The sequence below is a fragment of the Pantherophis guttatus genome, chromosome 2 (assembly GCF_059756535.1).
Source record: "Pantherophis guttatus breed Tessera chromosome 2, ASM5975653v1, whole genome shotgun sequence".
Taxonomy (NCBI): domain Eukaryota; kingdom Metazoa; phylum Chordata; class Lepidosauria; order Squamata; family Colubridae; genus Pantherophis; species Pantherophis guttatus.
Genome location: NC_142064.1, coordinates 233,745,225 through 233,765,509, shown reverse-complemented (window position 1 = coordinate 233,765,509; position 20,285 = coordinate 233,745,225). Strand labels below are relative to the sequence as shown.

Genomic DNA, 20,285 nt, shown 5'->3' with positions numbered 1-20,285 from the left:
GAAGTGTAACTTTCCTTCTCACACGAATCAGGTAATTGTTTGCATGCCTATTCAGAAGTAAATTGAATGAAATAACAGAATAATAGAGTTGGAAGAGACCTTGGAGGTCTTCTAGTCCAACTCACAAACAGGAAACCTTATACCATTTCAGAAAAATGGTTGTCCAATCTCTTCTTAAATACCACAAGTGTTGGAGCACCCACAACTTCTGGAGGCAAATTGTTCTACTGATTAATCGTTCTATTAGGAAACTTTTCCTTAGTTGTAGGTTCTTCTCCTTGATTAGTTTCCATCCTTTGCTTCTTGTCCTGCCTTCAGGTGCTTTGGAGAATACATTGACCTATTATGGCAACCTTTATGGCAACCCCTTGATCATTCAGGCCAACGGTTCAAGAAAAGTACATGGAGAATATGCAGCGGCCTTGGGCCAAAGATCAACGAACACCATTCTTAATTTTTTCCACACAAAGGGAGCATACTACGTCCCGGCTGCTATTAAGCTTTTTGTGGCCAAGTCGCTAGCTCAGCTCCTTTATGGGACCTTGCTCGGACCGTCAGCTTCATGTTTTACATCATTAGAAATAGTTCAATCCAAATTCATTAGATCAAGACTTCAGATGCCACATTGTGTCTCAAATGCACTTCTGCGCCTAGAGACAGGATTGATAAAAGTCGAAGCAAGAATCTGTATAGCGTCTTTAAATCTCTGGCTAAAGCTTAACTTCTTTCCGCAAGGTCTTGCTCTGTTAATCCTCCAAGACAAATTCTCTTCATCATGGATCAAGGCTGTCGAGTCCAACCTTGCCAAATTAGGTTTCTCCCCAGCTTTAATATTCGAGATTGACTATGATCGAGCAAGACAAACTTTGCGACAAAGGGTGGAGGACATCAAGAGGCAGACGAATTTAGGGAAAGTTCTGCTGTTTCTGGCTCCAGATGCCATTAGATGTGTTATTGCTCCTGCCAGCGATCTTAGTTAGTTGGAATCAGCAAGCTACCGAAAAGCATTTGCACCTGCACAGTGCCATGCACTTCCATTGGCCGTTCTGTATGGCAAGTATAAAAGAATACCATTCACGGAAGGAGTCTGTCCCTGCGGCTCAGGAGAAGTGGGAATTGTGGGACACATGCTCCTTAGATGTTCCTTTTATATGGATATTAGGAAAAAACATATTCTGCCAACAACTGCAAGGTATCCTGACCGCGCTGACACTACCTATCTTCAGTGGCTGCTTAAGGATGAACAGGCCAAAACTACAGCACAGGTGGCCAGATTCTGCGTAGCAGCACTAGGGATTCATCGCAAATACGCGTCTTCTTCACCATAGCAATGTATATAACAACAGTGGCTAATCCTTGCACTGCTTAGCCATTCCCCTTTTAGCATTGAACCCACAATGGGCCACACAGTTTAGGGAGTGCAATAATTGTATAGTCAGACCATGTAAAATGGACACTGGATTTTATTATAGATTTAGCTGTCATTTATTATTTTAAACTAGAAGTCTTAAGTGTATATATACTGAGTGTTTTTATTTGTTTCTGGTCTAAGACTGTAATAATAAAAATTGAATTGAAATTGAATTGACTACTGGAGCAGCCTCAAGTGGCCAATAAGAGATGAGCATATCATCACCAGCATCATCAAGGAGGCATCATTAAGAAAGACCTGTTTGGGGAAGGGGAGGATAAGAGAAAATACTTCTAAATATTCCTAAAAGGTCCATAAGGGGCCAGCGTGCCTACAGTCCCTGTCCCACTGTCCCATTTACTTGTACTCATTACCTGTGCTCATGTCCATGTTTATATTACACCTGTTATCTCGTCCATGTTTGACAAACCAAATAAATGAATGAAAAAAATGAAAATGAAAAAAAAATGAAAAAAATAAATACATTCAAATGTATGCTGTCTTAGTAGTAGGCTGGGGGTATCTTAGGGACATGTCCTGTTAGCAATCCAGCTTTGTGCTACATTTCAGCAGAGCATGGGGATGTGACCACACTCTGTGTGTGTGTGTGTGTTTGTGTGTGTGTGTGTGTACACGCACACACTTTTGGAGCCCCAAATAGGTAAGCCTTCATTATATTTTTAAATTGCATCTCCAAAACAGTCATGTTTCTTCTTCCACTCATTTATTTTGGTAGTGTCACTCCCGATAGAAATAGAAAAGACTTTAGATGACTCAAACATATGCATGAAAACACAAACCTTCACATTTTAAAAGCAAAGGGAACATTTTATGGTTGAAATGTTCTGTGACTCACCTAGGTGATAAGGATGAAATTATTCCCCACCCCCACCCCAATAATTCCCCATTTGTTTTCTTATTTCTCCTGTACTAGGAGCACTGTGCTTTAGTTTCTGCAAAAGGCTCTCTTTTCTCATTTTCCAGAGGAAAAGAAGTCTAATAGTTGTTATATTACAAAACTTTCTCTGATCAAATTCATGAGAAGCAACAGAATGAAACATAAATAAATAACAATAGAACAAACTCTGCATAAAGATTTGGAGAGAGAAATATGCAAATTTAGAAGAACAGTAAGCCATTTTTATAAATATTGGGCAATGCCTCAAAGAGTGTCAAATATTATTTTGGGAAAATACTTTACAGTCTTTTATGTATAGTACATTCATTGTCTAGAGTTATATCTTGTAGATAATTTATGGAAGTTGCACATTTCTGTTCCCTATTTTCTCTTATTGTATGAGCCTTATATGTTTTGTAGCAATTTCTTCTGTATATATCCTGAAGGGATCAGGTTAGCAACTTTTTTTCCTAACTCTCCAAACAAAATAATATATTTCGGGTATAAATCGAGTGACACACAAACACAGTTATAAAATTTATCAACTGCAGAGTCAGCAGCACAACCTGTAAGCCCCTTATAATGTGCAGCATCCTATAGGATTTCATCAATTTAACCAATGACTGATACCTGATACAAATCTTATGAAGCTTCAGTGCTGGTTGTAAAATTTTATAAGATTTGGGGGAGGGGGAATATCGAGCTATCAATGTTTTGGCTATTCCTTTACTGTGCATTTAAGCAATTGGATTTGATGTTTTGCAGCACCTGAAAATATTGCCAAACCTTCACTAAAAGGATTGACATACAAATTGATGTTGGCTTAGTGGACAAACATAATAGAACCATAATTGCTACAAATAAATTAGCAATGTCGTTAAACCCAAAGAAACATTTTAACATTATAAGCTGCTCTTAGCATTTAATAAAAATGTACTTAATTCTTATTTCCTGAACATGTATATAGGAAACAGAGGCATCCAGAGAATATGAGAGAAATGAATGTGATGTGAGGATGACGAAATGAGTGTGATGTGAGTGACATAAGCTCTGCCCCTTACATGTTTGGTTATGATGTCATCACATTAAAATGGCAAGATTTGTGTCTCACAAAACATGTCATCATTCCCCTTTCTTATTCTCCTATCCTCCCACATATGTCTATGAACTTTAATACCTTTTGTCATTCAGGCTCCAGTCCTCCTCCACCCCAAAAAAGCATATACCCTCTGGCAGGGGTGTCAAACTAGATTTCTTTGAGGCCTGGATCAGCATTGTAGTTCTCCTCCATGGGCCTGCAGGGGGGGAGATGGGATGGCCGTCCTCCTGCAGCAACCTGCCAGCCAAAACAGGACACGGGGGCACTGTGCGTGGCCTCATCGTGCCCCATTTTTGGCCTGGGCAGCCTCCTGCAGCACCCTGCAGGCCAAAATGAGGCATGGGGAACTGTGTGCAGCCCCCTGTGCCTCATATTTGGCCTAGACAGCCTCTTGCAGCACCCTGCCAGGCAAAACGGGGCATGGGGGGGGCACGCATGTGCCTCCCTCGTGCCCTGTTTTGGCCATCAGGGGGCTGCAGGAGGCTGTCCAAGCTGAAAATGGGGTGCGGAGTGGCCTCGTGTGGTCCCATCCGATTTTGGCTGCCAGAGTCACTGCAGGCCAGTCCTTTGCTATTTCCAGGCCAGCCCTGCAGGCCAGATTTAAGCACCCCATGGGACAAATCCAGCCTGCAGCCCTTGAATTTGACACCCCTGGTACAAATAGTCAATTTATTCAACTAAACATGCAAATAAATAATCCTGTTATCAAATAAATTATTCCATGCCTTCCTTTTAATTTCAATGTAAGCCTTTTCTTTTTAATTCAGGATTCCCTCACTTTATGCTTTACATTCTCCACCCACCCCCATCTTGCATAAACAAATTTGCATAAAACAAGAGATGAAACCAGTGGAAAAAGGGTTTGCAGAATATGGTGTCCGATTTTATAAATACACTGACAAAAGTGACCATATGTTTTAGAACCCTTATTCTTTAGCATTGCATTACTCAGATATGATTTCTTTCTTGGTTCACGTTCTATGTGCAGTGAAAACATTTTCTCCATCTTTTCTACAGCTGGATTTCTAATTATGGTGGTTATCATGGCACGAAAAGAGGTAGAATGCATCATAAGTCTGTGTATTTGATTAGCATTTTTGTTATGTAGCACACAGTAGATTTGACCAGGTTAAATGCTTGTCCTAGGGCTAAGATGCCTGATATCAGACGGTCTGATAAATTGTTGATAAACATTTAGATAGTAATAGTAGTAGCTACTCCAGATGCGGAAGTAGCAATAGCAATAGCACTTAGACTTACATACTGCTTCACGGTGCTTTACAGCCCTCCCAAGCAGTATACAGTGTGTCAGCATATTGCCCCCAACAATCTGGGTCCTTATTTTACTGACCTCAGAAGGATGGAAGGCTGAGTCAACCTTGAGCCTCATGAGATTCAATCTGCCAAACTGCAGGTAACCGGCAGTCAGAAGAAGTAGCCTGCAGTACTGCATTCTAACCACTGCGCTACAATGGCTCATCTTAAGGCAGACATCTCCAGGTTCTGTGCTTCCTGCATTCACTCTCTTAAAGGGTACTTGATTATAGACAACCTAGAAATAAGGATAAATCAGGCTAGAAATAAGGGGAAATTTCAAAAAAATATGCAAGATTTGTTGTCTATCTAGTTAAAACTCTCTTTGCCGTATCTTAATATATCTTAATATATTAATTGCTTATTATTTTCCTTATAGTGACTATCAAAACAGCAGGAATTGTATTCTTTTTAGCATCTCCCCTAGGCAATCTGTGTAAAAATAATAAGGCATGTAAATGAGGCAGAATCACATGTAAATTCTCTGATTAATTTTGATTGAGAGTGGAATGGGCATTCTATGCCCCCAAAGATCAGAATATATTGGAGAAGTAGAATGATTTCTACAGTTCATTTCACAATAAGAAAACAGAGTTCTATTAATCCTTCACTGCGTCTCAGGACAGAACAGCCTTCCCTAAACTGATCCTTGTCAAATCTGTTGGAAAAAGAACTCCCCAAATCCCTGGACTGTTACCAAAGTTGCCTGAAAGTTTCTATTGTGTTCTGCTCCCTAACTAATTTCCTTTGGAACCACATTTTCAGAAAGGGTCACAAGAACGCTGCATTTAAACATCCAGGTGTAATTTAACTACTCACCATGACCATGAAAACTGAAACAAAGATACTCAAAGGAGGAAGAAATTTTGGTGAAATGTTTGGGACCAAAACAGTAGCAAATAGAGTTTTGAATGTGCTTACACTTTTGAGTAGGTCTTGACTTTTAGCAACTGGATAGAAAAATTCAGTTTCCTTAACAATACTTTATGGGAAGCATTTGTCATTACTATCTTCCTAGGGCTGAGAAAAAGTGACTGGTGCCAGTTGGCCTCATGCCAACAGTACCAGAACTCACTGGGTGCCAGATTCTAGCCAAGTCCCTTTAACTATTATCCCAAACTGGCTCTAAGCAGCTTGCTTATTATTTATTTATTTATTTATTTATTTATTTATTTATTTATTTATTTATTTATTTATTGGTTCGATTTATATGCCACCCTTCTCCAGAGACTCAGGGCGGCTTACAATGCATTAAGCAATAGCCTTCAGACTTTTGTATATACCTGCTTAGTAGGGCTTTCGGGGGCCCCTAAGCGGTGTTCTTTTTATACAAAGTCATCTTATTGCCCCCACAATGCGGGTCCTCATTTTACCTACCTCGGAAGGATGGAAGGCTGAGTCAACCTTGAGCCTGGTGAGATTTGAACTCACAGTAATTGCAGGCAGCTGGCAGCTAAGTGCTACTTAACAGCACTTTAGTCCGCTACACCACCAAGGCTCTTTTGAAATAATAATATATATTTACTTAGTATCTATAATTAAAGTATAATTAAAAACCAGAAATCAGGGATCTTGAGCCATGGTGGCTCAGTGGTTAGAGTACAGTATTGCAGGCTACTTCTGCTGAATGCCAGCTGCCTGCAATTTGGCAGTTCAAATCTCACCAGGCTCAAGTTGACTCAGCCTTCCATCCTTCTGAGGTGGGTGAAATGAGGACTCAAAATTGTTGGGGGCAATATGCTGACTCTGTAAACCACTTAGAGAGGCCTGTAAAGCACTATGAAGTGGTATATAAGTGTAAGTGCTATTGCTATCTTGGGTTCTGCCTTTCATGAGTCAGTGATCTCTTCAATAGTTTGGAACCTCTCTGTCTAATCCTTCTCTAGTCAGAAACCACCAATGCCACAATAAGTTTCCCACAGTTTTTTCCAATCAGGAAGCATCAAATAAGAAAGAAAAAATGATGATAGAGGTGTGGAATTAAATTTAAATTTAAAATTAAATTTAAAACTTCATAATATTTTATTTTTATTTTATTTATTTATTTTAAATTTATATACTGCCCTTCTCCCTGAGGACTCAGGGCGGTGTACAGCCAGAATTAAAAACATAAAATACAAATATTAAAAAACAATTAAAATATATATAAATTTGGCCCAAAATTAAAAATACAAACCAATTAAAACATTTAAAATTTCTTCTTAAGCCAGCCCAGCTTGCTGGAAAAAGTGGGTTTTAAGGGCACGGCGGAAGGCACGAAGGTCTTGGATTCTCCTTATCTCTGGGGGCAACTGATTCCAGAGGGTAGGTGCCCCCACAGAGAAGGCCCTCCCCCTGGGGGTCACCAGCCTACATTGATTGGCTGATGGCACCCTGAGGAGGCCCTCTCTGTGGGAGCGCACGGGACGATGGGAGGTCGTCGGTAGCAGCAGGCGGTCTCGAAGATAGCTAGGCCCGATGCCATGGAGCGCTTTAAAGGTGATAACCAGCACCTTGAAGCACACCCGGAAGACCACTGGGAGCCAGTGCAGCTCGCACAGGAGCAGTGTTACATGAGAGCACCATGCTGCTCCCGTCACTACCCGCGCTGCTGCATTCTGGACCAGTTGGAGCCTCCGGGTGCTCTTCAAGGGGAGCCCCATGTAGAGAGCATTGCAGTAGTCAAGGCGAGAGGTGACGAGGGCATGAGTGACTGTGCACAGGGAATCCCGATCAAGAAAGGGCCACAACTGACGAATCAGGCGAACCTGACAAAAGGTCCCCCTGGTTACAGCTGTCAGATGTTCCTCCAAGGACAGCTGCATATCCAGGAAGACTCCCAGATTGTGAGCCCTTTCTGTGGGGGCCAAAGACTCGCCCCCAATAGTCAGTGATGGAGTCAACTGACTATTTCGGGATGCCGGGAGCCACAGCCACTCAGTCTTGGAAGGGTTGAGCTTGAGCCTGTTCCTCCCCATCCAGATCCGCACAGCCTCCAGGGACTGGACATCACTTCAAGAGCATCATTGGGGTGGCCTGGGGTGGAGATGTACAGCCGGGTGTCATCAGCGTACTGGTGGTATCTCACCCCGAAGCCACAGATGATCTCGCCCAGCGGCTTTACATAAATGTTGAACAGAAGGGGCGAGAGGACAGATCCCTGCGGCACTCAACAGGTGAGAGGCCTCGAGGTCGACCTCTGCCCCCCTGCCAACACAAATTGCGACCGGTCAGAGAGAAAGGAGGAGTGCCTCCCACCCCCAACTCTTCTAGCCGGTGCAGCATGATACCATGGTCGATGGTATCAAAAGCCGCTGAGACATCTAACAGGACCAGAACAGAGGAGCAACCCCTGTCCCGAGCCCTCCAGAGATCATCAACCAACGCGACCAATGCCATTTCCGTGCTGTGCCCAGACCTGAAACCTGACTGGAATGGATCTAGATAAGATGTTTCCTCCAGGAATTGTGGGAACTGTTGCGCGACCACACTCTCCACAACCTTTGCCATGAAGCGAAGGTTGGAGACAGGACGGTAGTTGGCCAATATTGCCGGATCCAGGGACGGCTTCTTGAGGAGAGGCCTCACCACCGCCTCCTTCAAGGCAGTGGGGAAGTGGCCCTCACTCAGCAAAGCGTTGATAACACCCTGGAGCCAGCCTCGTGTAACCTCCCGGGAAGCCAGTACCAACCAGGAGGGACACGGGTCCAGTAAACATGTGGCCGCACTAAGTCTCCCCAAAATCCTGTCCACATCATCGGGAGTCACAGCGTCAAACTCCTCCCAGATAACATTCTCAAGACTATTCCTCGTCACTCTGCCCTGATCTACCCAGTCAGAGTCCAAATCCCCCCGGATCTGAGCGATTTTGTCATACAGGTATTGTCCAAAATCCTCTGCCCTGCCTTCCAAGGGATCCTCCCGCACTCCAGGATGGAGCAGGGAGTGGGTCACCCTAAACAGGGTGGCCGGACGATTCCCTGATGACACAATAGAGGCGGAAAAGTAATTAAACTTTGCTGTCTTTATCGCCACTAGGTAGGTCTTAATATGCGACCTTACCAGTGTTCGATCAGATTCAGCAAGACTGGCCCTCCAACCGCTCTCCAGGCATCTTTTCTGGCGCTTCATTTCCCTCAGCTCCTCGGTAAACCAAGGAGCCGCACGGGATCGGCACCGGGTCAGAGGCCGCAAAGGCACGACTCGGTCCAAGGCCCCACCAGCCGCTCGATCCCAGGTGGCTACCAGGTCCTCAGCCGAGTCATGTGCTAAAACCTCAGGAAATGGCCCAAGTTCCATCTGGAACCTCTCAGGATCCATCAGGCACCTGGGGCGGATCCATCTAATTGGATCCGCCTCCCTGCGGCGGGGGGCAGCGGTTCGAAGATCTAGGCGAAGGAGTGAGTGGTCTGTCCATGACAAGGGTTCCATGTCTATATCCCCAATAACAAGACCACTCAACCACTGGCCAGAGACAAAAATCAGGTCCAGAGTGTGACCTCCCCTGTGAGTAGGGCCATGAACTAACTGGGTCAGGTCCATGGCCGTCATGGAAGCCATGAACTCCCGAGCCACCTCAGACGTTTCACCAACAGATGGCAAGTTGAAATCACCCATGACTAAAAGCCTGGGTGTATCTACTGCCACCGTGGCTATCACGTCGAGTAGCTCAGGTAGGGCTGTTGCCACGCGGCAGGGAGCCAGGTACGTAAGCAACAAGCCCATCTGAACCCCATGACCCCACCTCACAAGGAGGGACTCACATCCGGCTATCTGAGGCACAGTGGTCTCCCTCGGACCCAGATCCTCGTTAATAATAACCGGCACCCCCCCTCCCCTCCCCTGGGCCCTGTAATTCTGTAAAATAAGAAAATTGAATAAGGAAGGAGGTTTATTTTATGTCTATGGAGATTCTAAATCATCTAGTTCATGATTGTCCCAAAGGTGCCTTTTCAGGAGGCAATTGGACTTCCTTGTTTTTCTTTGAAGAAATTTCACTTCTCATCCAAGTGGTTGTGAAGTGGTTGTTTTGTTTCCCCAATGTACAGATCTGCACAATGAGATATATACTTTGGAGAAACAAAACAGCCACTTCATAAATGCATGGCACAACATAGCAGAATAAACCTTTCAGGACAATATTCAGCAGCCACCTGCATTTAAAAGACAAATGCCACTCTTTTCAAGACAGCAAAGTCCACATTTTGGACAGAGAAGACCACTGTTTTGAAAGAGGGTCAAAGAGGCCATCTACATCAAAATTGAATAGCCCTCTCTCAACAGAGGGGGAGATATACTATATCATCTATCTCCAGTGTATAACACAGACATTTAAGAGTTCCAAGAAGGCTCCATATCCATTTGCACTATTCAGGGTGACCCTGAGGACCCAGATAAAACTCCAAGTGACCTCATTGACTCTCTAAAAGAAGGCAGATGACCAGCTGTCTGCAAGGAATATCAATCCTTCCATTCCCCAACATCCAGTCAAAGCTGAAGAAGCTTCTTGGATGAGAAGCTAAATGTCTTCAAAGAAAAACAAAAAAGTCCAGCTGATTCTTGAAAAAGCACCTTTGGGGGATATTTCTTTTACTTTTCCCATGTCAAGCATTTTAAAAAATTAAATCAATTTCTTCTCATGAAACCATCAGGGAAAAAATAATCTATGGCTACTTCAAAGTTATATCAATTAGAAACAGATTTGAAGGGATCAGTGAAGGTCAGGAGATGTTTTGTACTTAATGGTTCATTGTGCCTCATGATATGGAGATGGAAACCTCACAGACACCATAGGACTGTTACATTAGTGGTACTTTTTTTTTAAGACAAAAGGTTATTTTTATTAGGTCAAAACCCCACATGATTATTTTTTTACTAGCAGTAAAGATTTTTGCAAGTCAAATCTTTGAGATTTAAACTTTAGCTCCATTTTTTTTGTTAATAATAATAATAACAATAATGCCTCTGAAAGCAATATAAAAATTCTAATAACCAAATTTGGGTTTAAATTGAACTTGTACACCAAAGGAAGGTTGATTAATGGTTGGTCGGTCATTGAACTATTTAGCCATTGATTGAGATGGCTAAATAGTTCAATGACCAACCAACAAACTCATTGACTGAGTTGAGTATCTACAGAAATTGAATCAATAAATTACTATTTCCCAGTATCCTTTGAAGCAGGGTCATTGCATAGCTTTCATGAAAGAGCTACAAATCTACTTTTTCTGCCTTAAGCTAATTAGTAGTTGGAGAATTCTCTATGTGCATTCCTAAGAGTGGGAATTTGACCTGAGCAATGATTACTTAAACAAGCTGTACAACTACCATACAAAAAGGGTTTATTACAGAAAATAGATTAAAGGAACTCATTCCATTAAGAGAAGATTTGGAGCACATGCCTCTGCATGTGTCCCTGTTGAGAAAGGCAAAAGAAATTATCTCAGATTTAAAGTGTCATAGACTGGAAGCAAGCAAAATGATAAACCCATAATAAATCTGTAACTCTCTTTTTGCCCTGACTAATCAGTAAATAGCCAATACTATTAGATTTATATCTTCAACAAAACATAGAAGTCACTGAATCAGAATATGATCCCCAGATCATATGTTTTAAGTTAGGCTCAAATGTCTTTGTTTTCTAGGGCTAAAGCAGAGGTACTGACCCAAGATTTTGTGCTTAAGGTAAACTGGAATTGTTGGTATCTCACTTCTTAGCCTGGTGCCCTAGCCACTTCATCAAAAGCTATAATTGTCAGCATTCTGAGTAATGCACCCATTGAAAGCAGAACTCCAAGGCAGATAGGTTCCTCTGAGAAATTTGATTATTGGATACATCATATCAGCACAGTCAGTGAAAACCAACTCTGAAAGTTCCCACGGTTTTCACCTAATTAAAAGAATGAAACTTTCTACCACCCCAATGTCATCATTCACATGGTCCAATGAATACAGGTGGCAGGCTCCTCTCCTCCTTCACCAGCCACCTGTTACAATGATCTTGGTTCCCACAGGAAAACTTTTTATTTTGATTGTAAACTGGACTATCTACTTCCACTTTCCCCTTCTTTCTCTGGCTTTGTGGCAACTTTGAGGCAGCACAAGATGGCTTCAGCCAGGTTCGCTTCAGAGTTGACAATAAATTTGGGTTTTCATGGTTACCTGCACTTCTTAAAGCACTATGCTCAGTCTGAAAGGACCAAGGAACTGGACAGAAAACAATTTTCAAACTGATGTGAAAAAAACAGATCTTCCAGAGTGTTAAAGATTCATCTTCTTTCTAATATGAATTAATTACATACAGAAGAATTGCATAAATCGGTGGCTCTCAACCTTTTCTTCACCACGGACCCCCTTTAAATATCTTTGGTGGTCACGGACCATGGCCATGGACCCCCAAGACTTAACTCAAGATTTAAATCATAACATTTTTTCAAGCCTTTGCGGACACCCTGTAATGACATTGTGGCACCAGGCGTCTGTGAATCCAGGTTGATAACCCTTGGAATAAGTGGTTAATTGCCCAATTGCCTGTTAAGAGAAAAGGAAGATGATTACAGGAAAACAGTAATCAACTGTTTCATTCAATGCTCAGACTAATTTGATTTATTTCAAGTCATACAAGAGATACAAACTGATGCCTAGCAGAGAAAAAATGTATAATTTTCCCTTCCCGAAGGAACAGTGGATTTTTACTGCAGGTTTATACCTTGGTTAGCTCAACATTGTTTCCGTTATTATGTACCATAACTCAAAAGCAGTATCTGAAATCTTCTATTGTTACAATAAAAAGAAAACCCGCCATTTATTTAGCTAGAAGAAAATTACTGAAAAAAACTAATGTATAATGGCAAGAGCTAGATGCATGCAGCTTGGAGCAAAGCAGTGAAAACGAGCTAGCTAAATGAAATAATGATGAGCCAAGGAGCTTATGAAGTCCTTTAAAATGCTCTTCTCTAATGAACTGTACATTTTTTCTCCTCCCATGAATTTTAGATGAAATTTTACCAATTAATTGCATTTTGGAGGTTGCACAGATAGCAATAGATTAGAATTCAACATTCCTTGTTGAAACCTAGCTGCGAAGGAATAATAATAACCAGATGTGTGATATTTCACTTGCGTCTATTGGAGCATTATTTTCCCTTAATTTGCAGAGCATTAAGTTGTATATTTGAACCACATAGCTTCGAAAACAGGAGATGGAAGAACAAAACTACATTATTATAACACTTGTTGTCTTACCATTAAAGAGGCCTCCTGTGCTTAATATACTGTGTATGTTCTCACTTGTATATACCTGGGGCTCTATAATCAAGTTGGGCAACCTGAGCCCAAAACTTGTGCGTTGTAGCATCTGAATATCTTTCAAACCCTTCATGGCTACTCTACCAAGTGCTAGCCTGAAATGTACATCCTGACTGCTTGTTCCTTTACTATTGGCTGATTTTTACATATGCTGTATGTTGATATCCATCTATAAAGGCATTATTTTGGCCGCCTAAATGCATTGTTAGCTATGAAGAAACCACTGGTGTGGCAGAAATTGACAAGCCATTCACCGGATTCATTTCACTTGCTTAAACCATACAATCCAACTACATTTTCTTCTTTAATATTACCAGTTTTGGCTTTCTAGTCTGCTATCAGAAGCAGCACATATCTTGTTGATTTCAAATTGCGCTTAATCACAAAACTCATCAACCTTCTTTTCTTCTGCATCAGGTTTGGAGAATTCATTTAAAGCAGTAGCTTAGAGTATCTAAAATACGTGTTTTTTTTTCAAAAAAATCTGCCCCCAAATTGCCTTAAAGTATCATTTGAATCTGTTAAAATCTCCTAAATGGGGAAAAATAAGTCTAAAATTTTACCCCACATCCACTCATGAGTCTCTGGATGACAAATGATTCCCAAACCACAGCAACAAAAACAATTCTAAGCTGAAAAAGCCCACTCCAGGTGTATCTTAAACCTAAAATAGACTGCTTATACTTTAAAAAGGAAAACCTAAACCCCAAATTCAGAAAAAGCAAAGAATTCACTAGGTAGATGCATAATGCTCAGTTTTTCCCCATGGGTTCCATTTGACTAAAAGCCATCAAGTGTGTCCCCAAAGCACACTTAAAATAAGCTTACAAGAAACAAGAAAAACATCTTTCTTCATTGCTTTAGAACATATGTCCATTCATCAAGGTCAGCTTTGAATTATGAATTTTGCCTGATTTCATGAGCCAACAAATCTCTTCAAAATTAACTTTGGGTCCAGAGCTCAATTAACTTTATGCACATCTTGAAATAGAGAAGCAAAAATTTGTATTTTTAAAAAATTATTGAATATGTATTTACAAAATTCCCTTAAAATAACGCCAGTGCCAATCATGTCAGTGTTGGAGAGTAGACTGGAAATCTGTAGTATATCAGAATTTTTTCCTACTTTAATGTGGAATATTGCATTGTCCTTTACAGTGTGCAGGTCCTTTACAGTGTAATTTTCTAAGCTTCGTCTACCTTTAGTCTAATATTTTGTCTGAGGTTTAATTCACCTTTCACTTACTTTAATTTTTGTTTATTTAGTTGTATCCCACCTTTATTATTTATTATTCTTTTTATAGCACACACATTTGTATTTTCTTTTGGGGGGGGCAACCTTCCTTTTTTAGAATTAGCCATGTTCTTCAACTTTTTTAGCTGCTAAGAGTTGATCACTGTGGTGAGATATAAATCCAGTAAATACAATAAACTATTTATGTAACAAATAAATAAGCTGAGTAGTTCCACAGGTTCCAGTGAATGATTTAGAAACAAAATATATTTTTGGAACAGTGAATATATAGAATCACAGCAATGAGCAAATTAAAAAGAATCATTTGTCCTGTTTAGGACATATATAGTTGTTGAGGTTATTCAATTTGATTAGAATCCATGTCTCTATATTGTTCAGTAACCAAACGTAAAGAGAGAAGGATTTCTGGTAAGGCCGTTCTTCTTGTATGTATAAATAAGTGGTCCAGTAGGTGTTCTTCTATTTTAAAAATGGTATGCATCCTGTATATTGCTGTCAAAGCTGTTGCGATGTGTTCTGCAGAAAAATAAAAATAGAAGTTTATATAAACATTGAGAAGGTGGAGTGGATACACAAAAACATAAAGCAATAACTAAAACTTTCTCATCAGAAATAAAATAACCCGGAATTGCTACAATTACATGCAATCTCTTCAAAACACAAAATCGCATCCAATCAAATGTTTCACTTATTTATAGCCTTCATTTTAAAATCATTTATATATTGGGGCTGGGAAGGTGGCTTTGAGTCAGTGTTTTGACTCCTGGCAACAGCCTGGACATCAAGTCCTTGCAATTTTCATAGCAAAGGTTTGCCCCTTCCTTTTTCCTGGGGCTGAGAGAAAGTGACTGGTACTAAGTCACTCCGCTGGCTTTCTGCCTAAGACAGAACTACAACACAGTGGCTAGTCTGATGCCTGAACCACTGCACCTAACTGGCTCTCTCTAAATCAAATTCTTACTACAATCCAAATCAGAGGTTCAAAACCCAAATCTCTGTATTCTTCCCCTCTATCTCCCAATGTAAGACATTCTAACTCTTAATCTGATTCTTCCTAGTTCATATCCGCAAATAGGCATCATTCATTAAAGTCATCAATAGTCAGTTAAGGTAGCATCTTATAACCATTCGTGTCCAAATAGTTCTTTAGTTTATGGATTCCAATAGAAGAGAAGAAGATCGGAAAGGTCATTATATAGCTATAGCAATGCAATAAGTGAACAGCATAATAAATACACCTGACAGCATCAATTATCTGCTACCTAAGATGAAAAAAGATTCCACAAATTTAGCAAGAAGAATAACTGTCTTGTGCTGTTCTTTTGAATTCCTCAATCGGAATGATTAGACAGGGAATTATCTTCAGAAAGTTTTACTCATTGCTAAAGAATTCAAAGACATAGATTCTCCCACTGTATAGAAAATGAGAGGGAGGGAGGGAGGGAGAGGGAGAGAGAGGTGAGGAAGGAGGGAGGGAGAGGGAGAGAGAGAAAATATGAAGATCCTTTTTACAGCACTATCAATCTGGCATGATTTTGAAAGCTACATGTACCTTTTAAAATTAAAATGGCATTTTTGTTCATTAATGCACTCCCAGGAAAATAACATATGCAAAGCAAAGTGACTGAATTAAAGTATGGGTATGCACTGAAGGAAATGCAGATAGCTTGCCTCTCCAATCTTGGCAGTGGTTAGTAATGGAGATGCCAGACAATGAAGATAGGAAAGCTTGATTTTAAAGGGAGAGGGCAAGAAACTGAGTCCATTGGACAGAAAGAAGACAGCTGCGAATAGCTCTACCAATAGTAAGAGGTGCAAAATGAAAGAATACACAAATGCACAAGGAAGTTATGCCAAACAATTGGGGGAGGGGAACAATAACATCATTGAAATTCCTACTCCCCTCCCCCCCTTAGCATCAAAGAGACAGCTGCAGTGCAATCTGCTATTTATGTAGAGAAAATGTTAATAGGGAGAAGGACAACATCCTCCTGGGAACGTTTATGCTAAACTTATTATTAACATGATAGCCACCAAGATAGATGGCTTTAAATGAGGATTTGAGAAAATGATGATATGGCTGGCAATGTGTACTTCTTGTTGAGATCCAGGTGCAGAAGCATTATCTTCTCACTGAAATCCAATCAGTGGGGATTATATTTTAGAAGGTGGCAACATTGGGCTCCTAACCTATCTGTAAGCTTTGTACCAACACCCATTTCTGTGGGAATAGTATGCTGAACTAGCTAGGCTGTTGATCTGATTCAGCACAGTTCTTCATATATCCTCAATAGATGATGCTGTATATACTGAAAAACACATTTTTCTTTAATCATACAACCACTCTTGGGCAAAGGGAAAGGAAGCACCCTACAGTATCCAGTTTCTTTGTCTTGTCTTGTTTTCCTTCATTCTCCCATACTTAAGGGTTGCAGGCATCTGTCATTTTTATTTACTAAAAATGATTATGGAGCCCAAGAAAAAATTTAAAATGAGATATTTTTTCATTAGTGAGTTCTTCAAAAACTTTTTTTTTTTTTTGAAAAAGTCAATTGGTACAAGGACGCCTGCAAGCATCCCAGGAGATGGCTATTATAGGTACATTAGGACATGCACTTGGTATTTAGCACCTTCATGCTGGACCATTTCTATAGCATTTCCTTCTGATAATTGCTCAGCAAATGCTAACATCCCCAAGGCTCTATCTTTGCTAGGGTAATTTAGGTAATAGTTTAAGTGCTAGCCAGCAGTAAGCATGTAGTATATCTATGAGGAATAAATTCCCCATTATTTAGAACAATGTCTACTGAAGCATGCACAGTGCATCAATCTATTGTAAATCTGAACATACTATAAAGAAAATGCATTGATTCCAGAATGTAGTGGATATTTATCAGTTTAAAATTTGTGCTTATATATCGGATTCTCAACTTTATTTATTCATGATCTTTACAGGTAATATTATACAAAATAAAATGGAATATATAATCTAATATTTTATAATATATAAAATGGAATATATATTACTACACTAGTACTTATATACTATACAATAATATTTAATAAATGTTAAATTTCCATCATTTATAAATATTTAATAAAATAAAACAATATTTATAACTACTATATAAATACTGTAAAATTTATGGATGTGGTAATATAGACATTATAGTTCTTGACATCTTTTTTTAAAAAATTCTTATGCAGCTGAAATTAAGTAAAGCAAAAAAAAAATGAGAATTTTATTAAGGTCATTCTCAATAGTAATGCTTTAACTTTGTTCATTTAAATATTTGAGAAATTAACCATCTAGGATAGTGACTCTATTAACCCTGCAGTATCGGAATCCAACCACTATATCTGTGTGTGTGTGTGTGTGTATGGACACACACACACACACACACACACACACACACACACATATATATATATATATATATATATATATATATTTCCATGCAGATCTATTATTCAGCTTTATTTATCATGATTAAATATAATAAAGACCCTTTATTAATTCTTCCAGCCTTGATAGGAGGCTTAAAAATATGAAACCTCTATGACAGCTGTTAATTGGAATATTAGGTTCTGATATCTCATATCCTTGTTTAAATTTTAAGACATGGTACTATTTACAGCCATAAGTACATCTCCAAACTCAGATATCTGTGGTATAATTAGTGCATTAGTGGCAATGCATAATTATGGATGCCAGTAAAACCTATTGCTACACTAATCTATCATGCATTTTACAATATTTCAGAGAAAGCACAGCTTCCAAATGCATCAGGGATGAAACTAATTATAACCTACATGCATTCACTGCCCACCACTCCTATAATTATTATATAAAAGAGGAATAACATTTTAAGGAAGGAATATCAATATGTAAAGATTTGACAGTAGCTATGAACATTCAAAACCCATTCCAGAGACCTTAATAAAAACATTCCATGTCAGTGTAAAATCATACCAGAAACGTGTAGGATGACATTTCAAACCCTTATACAATTCATGCGATCAGTCACAATATACTCCACAGTCACAAATTAATTATCTCAACGGTGGCATGATCCATTTTGCCTTGAGTTGATAGAACCAATGAAAAGAAAACTTACCTTCTTGATCTGAGTGTCTTTCATTTTCTTCCTCCTCTCTCTCTCATTCCCCCCTCCCAATTCATTTCTTGTTTTGTCAGGCATACTCTTATCTGTTTATCTCCCACTGTTTCCCCTTCTTGTGTACTTATAATATCTTTTCTACTTTGCAGCCAGTCTTCTCCTGACTTAAATATCCACAGCTGTTACAAGTCTACAGGAAGCTTTCTTCATAGACACTGATTAAAGTCTCCTGCTTGCTTGAGCTTGTCTGTTTTGGTTTGGTCTCTGAATAGTAGTGGTGCATGTGTGTTTTCTTGTTTCTTAAATTGTCTAGATTGTGTGTGATCTCTGTATTAGTTTCTCATCCTATTACTTCTGCTTCACTATCCATGAACAATGTGTATCCTGCATTTGCTTCTGTCACTGGCTCAGCAAGCAAAAGTGGATTTCCTTCACCGGGTTTCCAGTGTTCCACAAGAGAGAAAGAGAAAATAGTTTTTCCAAATAATATTTGCATTTAAATAATAGGGATTGATGGTGTATAAAATATGGAAAGCAGCTCTAATAGACATAATGTTGGACTGGATCCTAGATTGAGGACAGATTCCAGCTCAGCATTTGCAAGTGTTTTTCTCATGCTGTGTTGCCCTTCTCTTAAGTGGGATATTGTTAATTTTTTCCTCTGCTCCTTACTGGATTTGGTAAAGAATTTAATGTGTGAATATACAGCCTTGGCTACATTTGCTATTGTGTGAAGAAGAACAATATTCTCAGGCATCAGATGATCCATAAATTAAAAGCAAATCTAGTCTATTAAAATAGAACCAAAACTACTTTTATATTTCCCCCAATTCTTATAATATGGTATTATATTTCATTAACAGAGAATATAAATGGGTATTGGTTCAAACACAATTGCTTTACAGTTGCAACAAAACAGATATTTTTAGTATTCCTTACTACCTGTTTTCCTTTAGAATGAGATATGAAAGACACAGTTGCAAATAGCTCCCAAAATAAAGAGGATAGCAGAAAAAGCCAATTTGACTCCTCAAAATGTCTAATACGGATCTAAAAACAAAGCAGTGAAAACATTTGGAGCATGGCTTCTAGAATTCCTTGCAACCCCTTAACAATAGGTCCAATTTGAGTCACACGAGTAGAAAAAAAGACCAGAACAGAGCTTAGAGATACTACTGTAGGAAGTTAGCACCCACCCCTCTCCTGGAAGAGTGAAATATTTTAGGAAATATGAAAAAGGCAGAATATTATATTTCCCTGGGATAAGCATGTTTTGAAGCAGCTCCCATCTTCCTGCCCCCACCCTTTGTCAATGGGCCATTAAGGCCTGGGCCAGTCTATTCTACATAACAAAGATCTACCTCCTTCAGGCAGAGCCATAGTAGGAATTGCCAAAGATCCAACAAGGATTAGCCCTCTACACAATAGCAGCAGAAACTCACCACATGTGACCTGGGAAGCACATGTGACCATCAGCCAGCAAGGCCCCCACCCCCTGGGAGTCTGACAACCAATCAGGATACTCTTTCGTGGCCCCAAGAAATGCAGAGCCAGAGAGAGCATAAAAACCCGAGGATTTACTGTATCTGCCCTTTTCTGTTCAGGAACTCAAGCCATGTGATCCTGTCCACCATTAAACCATCTTTCCAAGCAGTCTCCATGTTTCCAGTGTCTGTTTCCCCACTTGGAGCAGAACCCAGAAGGATGTTTCTTCCAACACTACAATGTTCATTTCTGAGATCCTGTGAAAACTACCACTTTGACTGGGATTGGTTTTTTTTTTTTTTTGAATTCCTGACTTTTTCACTGAAACCAGCCCCATTTCTTCTTTCTGTTGGCTTCCCCAGGGGTGGGCCTGTTCAGGAGAACCTCTAGCTAAGATTCTGTGCAGTTCAAAGAAC

The 20,285-nt window shown here is 39.8% G+C and overlaps 2 long non-coding RNA genes across 2 annotated transcripts; one reads left to right on the top strand and one right to left on the bottom strand.

Annotated features, from left to right (window-relative positions):
- The first annotated feature begins 4,423 nt into the window (after positions 1-4,423).
- LOC132709714 (uncharacterized) lies at positions 4,424-18,623 on the top strand. The gene is made up of 2 exons (XR_009620716.1): positions 4,424-4,466; positions 18,534-18,623. It is a non-coding gene; the product is annotated as an uncharacterized LOC132709714 (long non-coding RNA).
- On the bottom strand, positions 12,287-18,855 carry LOC117679045 (uncharacterized). The gene is made up of 2 exons (XR_004595236.3): positions 18,382-18,855; positions 12,287-14,779 (listed from the first exon to the last, which is right to left on the bottom strand). It is a non-coding gene; the product is annotated as an uncharacterized LOC117679045 (long non-coding RNA).
- Positions 18,856-20,285: the final 1,430 nt, after the last annotated feature.